The following is an 8983-nucleotide window of genomic DNA, read 5'->3' on the forward strand; positions in this document are numbered from 1 at the left end:
TGGCTCGTATATAAACATAATTAAATGTTTGTGCCAGCAGTACAGTAAATGTGAGTATTTTGCGCTTCCTTTAAAACTAAACATTTTGTCTTGGTTGCTTATCAAGGACATCATGTTAAAATACCATGGTGTAGTCTCTTACTGCAGATGGGGTCGCCGGCGGGCCTATTCACTATTTGCTGAAAATACTCAACTACATCATAACAACATTGCTATGACAGTGCCGAGAGCCTTAAGTAACAGATTAAGACTTAGCCATTACAATTTTGGTGACAGTAAGGTTATAAGATAGGTGCTGCGCTAAGGGGTTAATAAACGTTTGGGTATAAATATATGAAAAAAAGCTTCTCTCTTATTTGAAGTGCATGGTCATGTGGCCCTCTGATGGTGGCGATGAAACATGTTGGCGCTCTATCAAAAAAGTTCCCATCCCTGGCCTAGCTCCAGATGGATGTTCAAGGAGCAAGGTGGAACTCCATTCATCTGGGGTGAATCAGGTCAGATGCTTCAGGCCTTTTCCCCCTCATCAGACATTCGGTTAATTTAAAGGGACACTGTGTGAGATTTTTTGTTGTTTATTTCCAGAATTCATGCTGCCCATTCACTAATGTTACCTTTTTCATGAATACTTACCACCACCTTCAAATTCTAAGTATTCATTATGACTGAAAAAATTGCACTTTTCATACATGAAAAGGGGGATCTTCTCCATGGTCCGCCATTTTGAATTTCCAAAAATAGCCATTTTTAGACTTGGACCATACTAGACAATATTTGTTTATTACTTAGAAAACTTTCATGTAAAGATCAAATTTGGCAATTGGCAGCCCAGTTTTAATGAGCAGCATAATTGCAGTACCTTTTTTGACCATTTCCTGTGTCCGTTTAAACACCTGCATACATTTTCTTTTTTCACATTTAGTCCAGCTTCTAATGGTTTTATACAATATACAGTATTCTAGTGATTGGATGTATGGCTCTTTGACAGGATCCGGATTATACAGCAATGGCTCACTTGTGGGGTTTTTGTAGTGAATAGGCTATACAGAAGCTTCCACTTTGTTCAGGGTGTGCATTGTGGCATATCAAAAAAGATTGACATTATTTAATAGGTACACTTAAGCAGTTCATGACTTGGTAGTTCAGCGTGTCAGTACACAGTAGCCCCTTAACACACGCCGTACCTCCTGTGGCACCCTGTAATAGACATTGAAAGTTAACTACTATAGTACTACACTACTATGACCACTGCTAGGGCCTTTAGTAATACATTACAATTTGGTCATTGCCATTCTGGTAACAGCTAATTTATATTAAGGGGTTAAATGAAATGAAATAAAATGTAGTTCATAATTAGCCAGGCCGTGTCCTCCTAGTGACGCAACACCTTCAGCGTAGCTTCTAGTCAGGCTAGGAGCTATACAAATATTGTTTCTGAGTTCCGGAAAAATCGGGAACTCCTTCCACTTTGTCGGGAAGCAAACAACCAGTAGCAAACCAAGGGAGGCAGGTCAACCATGCCGTTTGGAAAATGTTAATTGTTATGCTCTTGGTCTGACCAAGTCTCGAAAAGATGTGAAAGTCGATGATAATCAGGCTAGTTCATAATCAGGGCTCTAAATTAACTTTTTTCCATCACCAGTCAAAATGGCTAATAGATGTTAATCTTACTAGCCAAACACACACTCCCGAATGGGTCAAAGTGGCTAGAAAGCTGGTCTTTTCTACCAGCCAAACTCAAATTTCACCATTTTGGCCAGATGGTTGGTCTTTTATTTGGACTTGAGGGAGGTCAGTGGTGAACAGGCCTGTAAGAAAGACTAGTGGTGTGTCTGATGTAATGTAATCCCCCTGAAGCAGATCCCCACAGTGACATGGCTTTGCCCTGCACTCTCCCTCCTTAAGACCTGTGTGTGTGTGCGTGTGCGTGCGCGCGTGTGTGTGTGTGTGTGTGTGTGTGTGTGTGTGTGTGTGTGTGTGTGTGTGTGTGTGTGTGTGTGTGTGTGTGTGTGTGTGTGTGCGTGTGCGTGCGCGCGTGTGTGTGCGTGCGTGCGTGTGTGTGTGTGATGTAAGAGCTGGTTGGCGAGAGTAACAGGTGGGGGGAATTCTGATTATCTGTGTGTGTGCGTGTGAGAGAGAGAGAGAGATTAGCCCATTAGCCGTGACCCCTGCTAATTGGCCTGCATAAGCAGGGAAACTGCCACAAATAATTACCATTCTGCACTGATTACTATGCATTTTTGTGTTTCGTAATTGCACTTTTTATTCCATTCTAATTCAAATTTAAAAAATGATGTATAAAAAAATACATTATTACTAATCACAGTAAAAAAAAATAATCACGTGTTCCATTCTTGACTGTAGCCTATTATTCACACGGCACATGATTATTTGATATTCTCTTCCAGTCTCTTATATAAAATATTATATTGTATACATTATACAATGAAATACATTATATTGTACACTAGCCTATATTGCATAGTATATTGCACAGCAATTTTCCTTGCATGACCTGTGCATATGAAGAAACTGACAATAAAAGCTGACTTGACTTGACTTGACTTGACTTGAGCAGGTCATAAACACAGGGGATACAAGTGCTGTTACATGTTTGACCACTGGAGGGAGACATAGTCAAAGGGACTGTCCATGACATAGACCAGTCAGGAACTGTCTCACTTTGCTTCCTGATTTCCCTTAGAGAAAGTTTAAAGGTACACTGTGCAGGATTTTTTGCTGTTTGTTTCCAGAATTCATGCTGCCCATTCACTAATGTTACCTTTTTCATGAATACTTACCACCACCATCAAATTCTAAGTAGGCCTGTTCATTATGACTGGAAGAATTTCACGTTTCATACATTATAAGGGGGATCTTCTCCATGGTCCGCCATTTTGAATTTCCAAAAATAGCAATTTTTATCTGCAAAAATGACTCTACTTGGACCATACTAGAAATTATTTGTTTATTACTTTGTAAACTTTCATGGAAAGATCAAATTTGGCAATAGGCAGCCCAGTTTCAATGAGCAGCATAGTTGCAGTACCTTTTTTGACCATTTCCTGCACAGTGTACCTTTAAATGAATGACATTTTCATTACAATGCTGGAGATCATTTGCATGGCCAGTGTAATTATAAATCACTATATATGACTTTTTTCCCCCACAAATTTGTACTGTAGGAGTAACTGCATGTACAGTAGGCTATGCAGCATTTTTCAGTGTGCTATGCAGATGACAATATCTCCTTCTGTACAGACTCTCATTGAACAACCATCAGACCACCAGACATCTCTCTCTGACAAGACCAGGGGCGCAACTACAGTATATGCAACGTATGCTTTGCGGGGGGGGGGGGGGTCACAAGGCTTTAACAAGGGGCGTAACCACTAGCACATACATAACAAATAATTATTCATTGTTTTTGTTTGTTTTTTTGTTTGTTTTTTTTAGGGGGGGGGGAGCACCAAAATAGTTCTTGCATACCGCCCCCAGAAATGAGTAGTTGCGCCCCCTTTAATTTATTAGTACTGTGCATTATTAATACAATGGTTTGAGCATCCAATGCTAAAAGTGTCGCTATATGATTCTCGGTAGGATATCTCTGTCCTCCATTGGGTCCATATAGTTACCATGGCGTTCCCATGCCACGTAGGCCACTAAGAGGTCTTTTGTTCGGGGGTCACTTAAGGCTCGGCTTAGTGTTTGTGAAAGGTGGGAGGAGGCAGGGGCGGAGATATACGAGGGGCAAGCAGGGCATTTGCCCCTGGGCCCAGGGCCCTCCTGTACTGATATTGGGGGCCCTATTGTGACCTTGGCAGGCTGTATGGGGGAGCCCTGTCAGTGTTTTGCCCTGGGGCCCGTTGTGCTATTGTTCCGCCACTGCGAGGAGGCCAAAGAATGTGTCCGACTGGGCAGGCGAGCAAACGAATGAACTACAGACACATAAAAGAACAATGCAAATGACACACGACACATCTAATGGGAGATAAGATAAGAGTGTGTCAGACCGGACGACGGAGGATGGAGCACAATGTGCCTCGTCTCCATGTCCATCAGAGATAATGCGGTGAGAGAGAGACGGTAGGGCTACACGATTATGGAAAAAATCATGATCACGATTATTTTGGTCAAAATCGTAATCACGATTATTAATCACGATTATTGATTTTTTTGCAGGTTTTTTGAAAATTATAACAAGATGAAATATAACAAAGAATGAATTTTATACGGAATGAGCAAAATAAAATTAATTGTGATAATTATGTAAAGGCAATAGCATGAAACTTGGGTGGACAGATTTCTTGCCAGAAACATCAGCATTTCAGTATATTCTGGCTTCAAGGACGCTCTCAAAGGCAGGTCACTATTGCCACGATTAAATCACGATTGAAATCACGACTTCGATTTCACGATTTTATCACGATTTTCGATTATTTTCTATTAATTGTGCAGCCCTACGCGGAGGCCATTAGGAAGAGCAGAGCTAGCATTATGATAATTGCCCACAGCTACAGCTCACAAAAATACACATCATTTCACTATAGCACACTTTGTGAAATATTTTGTTCTCTTTGCCAGTTTCGCATACGCTCTCTCTCTCTCTCTCTCTGTTTCAGTCTCTCTCTCTCTCTCTCTCTCTCTCTCTCTCTCTCTCTCTCTCACTCCGTCATACACACACACATATGAAAGAACAAGAAAGTGAGAGGCCTACATATATGAAGACTCTACATACTGTATATGTAGCCTATACTCTCATGTGTCTTTTTCCTCTCTTTCTCTCTCTCTCTCTCTCTCTCTCTATTTCTCCCTCTCTCCCATTTTCTGTAATAATATATCACAAACCTTTCTAAATAGTCTACACAACATGAAAAGCCAAAGTGTTTTTTGTTTTTTGATAATTTTGTTTTTCGGAAGTGTCTGTCTGCAGTGTGCCCCTGACTCTGCATGTTTTCCATTCTGCCAGGTGTAATAAAGGTGTATGAGGGCTGTAATTTACTCCGTCTCCAGTCTCAGCACAACTAACAGCTCAGACTGCCACTGAAGAGACACCACCTCACACAACAGAATATGGCGGCGCAGTGCAGGTGTGCATTTCTCAAAAACCATAGTTGCTAACTCCATTATAGCTAGGCCTACTTTGTTGTTTGCGATAGAATTTCCCATTGGCAACTACCCAAGTTGCTAACTGGGTAACGACTAGGTGTTGGAGAAACACACCCCAGTACATCAACAGTGTCTCACTACTGTGGAATGGGCCTGATGGTGGATGGTGTGCAGGGTGATGCAGGCTATAAAGACGGGCTTTTCCCACACATGCAGGGCCGCTGACAGCTTTTGCTGGGCCCAGGACAAAGCCATCTGAAAAAAATCCCTTCTCAATTCATACAATGTAATGGGGTCCAAATTTTGGGCCCCTCCTTTCTCTGGGCCTTGGACAACTGACCCCTTTGTCCCCCTTGTTGGCGGGCCTGAACACATGTTCATACACCCTGAGCTGTAACTACGTGTGTGTGTGTGTGTGTGTGTGTGTGTGTGTGTGTGTGTGTGTGTGTGTGTGTGTGTGTGTGTGTGTGTGTGTGTGTGTGTGTGTGTGTGTATTGTTATATGTAATATGTATTGTTCTTTACTAACAGCTGCTGTCAGTATATGTTTACATGTAGTATACATGTGTGTCACCTGTTTGTCTACTGTGCTGTTTTTAGTGTATATCACACTCTCATGTCCAAGCAAAATTTCTCTCTTGAAGAGACAATAAAGGATTATCTTATCTTATCTTATCTTATCTTATCTTATCTTATCTTATCTTATCTTATCTTATCTTATCTTATCTTATCTTATCTTATCTTATCTTATCTTATCTCTGTTGTGTAATTGCGTGGACAATTCCCATCCATACAATTCACGTTAGGCACAGATGTTTAGTTGGAAATAAAAATGTATACTTTTTAAGCTTTCAAAATAAGTCCAATTAACTCTTTTTGCCTATGTGAGATTATAACCTTATTGTCACCAAAACTGTAATGACCAAGTTCTAATCTGTTATTTAAGGCTCTCTGTGATGTGATGAGCGTAATTTCAGGTGTGGATGGTGTGGGGGCATGTCCATGCCACTTTTGAGATAACCACTTTCTCACAAATAATAATACAAAAACACCATACTCAGACAATTTGCCATAATAATATCCCCACCACTTTCCAAACCTACAGTACACCTTTGGATGGTGGTGATGATGTAGTTGAGTTAGAGCTGTGCAATATATCATATTAATATCGAGATATCCATATTTCTGTCAAACAATATCAAATTTCACAATATCGATTTGAAACAATATTTTTGTCATTTGTCTATACTGCCAAAAGGTAGGTTAAGCTAAGCGCAATGCATTCCCCTCCACTTGAGCCATTGCGAGCACAAAGCAGACTTGCTACCCTCTACCCTCTATGGCCCTCTACTCCAACTGCAGAAGGGATGGAAGATTGTGATTTTTTTTGTCTTTAAAAGAAATATCATCTAAAAATATTGTGATATCAATATTGACTGAAATAATCGTGATATTGATTTTTCTCAAAATTGAGCAGCCCTAAGTTGAGTTTTTTCAGCAAAGAGTCTGCACACAAAGTGGTTACTTGTTTACAACTCCTTTGACTGCCAACATTGGTCCCTGACCCTCTGGCACTACTGGGATTGTAAAAGAGAACTCTCAGAGGGTAAAGGTGACAAACTCCTGAGCTAGGTGTGCTGTCCACTCTGGTAGCCTATTCCTCATAACCTGTCATTCATTGGACTCAGTCCTATGTCATTCATCAGCCCTGTTTCCATTCTAATCTGTTCTTCTTCTCTTCTCTTCTCTTCTCTTCTCTTCTCTTCTCTTCTCCCCTCCTCTCCTCTCCTCTCCTCTCCTCTCCTCTCTTCTCTTCTCCTCTCCTCTCCTCTCCTCTCTTCTCTTCTCTTCTCTTCTCCTCTCTTCTCTTCTCTCCTCTCCTCTTCTCTTCTCTACTGATTCTCTTCTCTTCTCTTCTCTTCTCTTCTCTTCTCTTCTCTTCTCTTCTCTTCTCCTCTCTTCTCTTCTCTTCTCTTCTCTTCTCTCCTCTTCTCTTGTCTTCTCATCTCTCCTCTTCTCTTGTCTTGTCTTGTCTTCTCTTCTCTCCTCTTCTCTTCTCTTCTCTTCTCTTCTCTACTCTACTCTTCTCCTCTCTTCTCTTCTCTTCTCTTCTCTACTCTTCTCCTTCTTCTCTTGTCTTGTATTCTCTTCTCTTCTCTTCTCTTCTCCTCTCTTCTCTTCTCCTCTCTTCTCTTCTCCTCTCTTCTCTTCTTCTCTCTTCTCTTCTCTTCTCTTCTCAAATCTCTATTCCAGTGATTCTCAAACTGTGGGCCCCAAGTTGGGAAAGGCTGGGAACCTCTGTTCTGTTCTGTTCTTTTCTATTCTATTCTATTCTATTCTATTCTATTCTATTCTATTCTATTCTGTTCTGTTCTGTTCTTTTCTATTCTATTCTATTCTATTCTATTCTATTCTGTTCTTTTCTATTCTATTCTATTCTGTTCTGTTCTGTTCTGTTCTGTTCTATTCTATTCTATTCTATTCTATTCTATTCTATTCTGTTCTGTTCTATTCTATTCTATTCTATTCTATTCTATTCTGTTCTGTTCTGTTCTGTTCTGTTCTATTCTGTTCTGTTCTGTTCTGTTCTGTTCTATTCTATTCTATTCTATTCTGTTCCGTTCCGTTCTGTTCTATTCTGTTCTGTTCTGTTCTTTTCTATTCTATTCTATTCTATTCTATTCTATTCTATTCTATTCTATTCTATTCTATTCTATTCTATTCTATTCTATTATGTTCTGTTCTATTCTATTCTATTCTATTCTATTCTATTATGTTCTATTCTATTATATTCTATTATGTTCTGTTCTATTCTATTCTGTTCTATTCTATTCTGTTCTGTTCTGTTCTGTTCTGTTCTACTCTATTCTGTTCTATTCTATTCTATTCTACTCTATTCTGTTCTATTCTATTCTATTCTATTCTATTCTATTCTATTCTATTCTATTCTATTCTACTCTATTCTATTCTATTCTATTCTATTCTATTCTATTCTATTCTATTCTATTCTATTCTCTTCTACTCTACTCTACTGTATGTGGGAGCAGTGACAGAGTACTGGAGCAGAGGTGAACACCCAGGACAGAGCTCACTAACAAGCTGATCCACCTGCCTGCCTTACCTGCCTGTCTTGTCTGTTTTCCTTGACTGTCGGGATCATCTGGATAAGAATATAATTGGATCACATTGTGTGGAAGGGCTTTTACTCTATGTTTTCCAGGCAGGATAAACACCTCTGTCTGCACCGCAAAGCTCACCGTTTTTGTTTTCTTTTTTCAGTGTGTTGTGTTCATTGACGGCCAACAAGACGGTTGCTATGAGGTTTTCCTTGTACTACAGTTAATTAATTATAAACGATCATCAGTGTCCATCTGTTGGTTGCTATTTAGCAGTGCTGATGCTCGGCCACAACACTTCTTGGCCACGCAGGCAGAGGGCTATAATGTACTCCTTTCTGGCATAGTAAAGAGCACATGTCCATCTGCAGCATTTCCGCATTTAGAAAAGGCCACTGGCTCAGTAACATTGCCAAGACAAGACACACTAACCATCATTTCATAATTGTAGCCAATTGGAGGAAATTTTGGTCCCCTAGGGGAAATTCTTTCTCTGCACTTTATACCATTTGGACTAGTGAATCACATTGAAGTACACACACTAGTCCGTAGCAGTGGGCTGCCTGCTGAGCGGCGCCCGGGGAGCAGTGTGGTTAGGTGACTTGCTCAAGGGCACTTCAGCTGTGGTCCGGTCGGGCATTGAACAGGGAACCCTTGTGCCTAGTGTATATGTGTGATTGCCCCTTATTCATGACATTACATTACAAAGTTACTATTACCTCTAATTCACAGCACTGGTGATTTGCCGATTGCGTTTAT

This window comes from Engraulis encrasicolus, chromosome 4, assembly GCF_034702125.1.
Source record: "Engraulis encrasicolus isolate BLACKSEA-1 chromosome 4, IST_EnEncr_1.0, whole genome shotgun sequence".
Lineage (NCBI taxonomy): Eukaryota > Metazoa > Chordata > Actinopteri > Clupeiformes > Engraulidae > Engraulis > Engraulis encrasicolus.